This window comes from Teleopsis dalmanni, chromosome 2, assembly GCF_002237135.1.
Source record: "Teleopsis dalmanni isolate 2A chromosome 2, ASM223713v2, whole genome shotgun sequence".
NCBI classification, from domain to species: Eukaryota; Metazoa; Arthropoda; class Insecta; order Diptera; family Diopsidae; genus Teleopsis; species Teleopsis dalmanni.
Genome location: NC_051847.1, coordinates 163,669,430 through 163,670,121, shown reverse-complemented (window position 1 = coordinate 163,670,121; position 692 = coordinate 163,669,430).

The window sequence follows — 692 nt, the reverse complement described above, 5'->3', positions numbered from 1 at the left end:
TTTCTTCTATATGTTGTTAAAGCTGGACAGTCACAAAGAACATGCATAGTTGTTTCCGTAGTTTTCTCATCTTCAAGGCATAATCTGCATTCCGAATTAGCGAATAATCGCAGTTCATGAAGAGATAGATGCGTTAGTTGTAGGCTCTGTAATCAGTAAGAGGGTAAGGGGGGTGTCACTTAATTTTTAAAATTATATTTTTACTGACATAGTAATTCATGTATTTAATAATTGTTTGGTCGTTTAAAACTGAAGGAGTCCCACGGTGGGTCGTAACAACAATTTTAACATAATGAATAATAGTTTTTAAGCATATCTCTGTCGAATTTGTTTACTTTTAAATTAAATATCGTTTATGTGAATTGATTTTGTCTTTTCAAAGATTTTTAGAGAATACTTTCATAAATTCATTGATTTCTTTATTCTTTTCAAGTACTTAAAGGCACCTTATTTACCGACATATCTACCCACAATGTCATTTATATATCTGTTTCGTCTATGAAATTATTTTCTTTTCTTTTACTTATATTTTTTATTTTTTTTTGAAATATCAATTTAAGTGTCACTTTAATTATTACTGTATTCCGTTTACATTATAGTAAATGCCTCCTGCAATTTATTTTCGTTATGCACATAGCCTTCAAACGTCAAGATGCAATGATGTCAACGATGTCAACTAAGATATTTTAGCT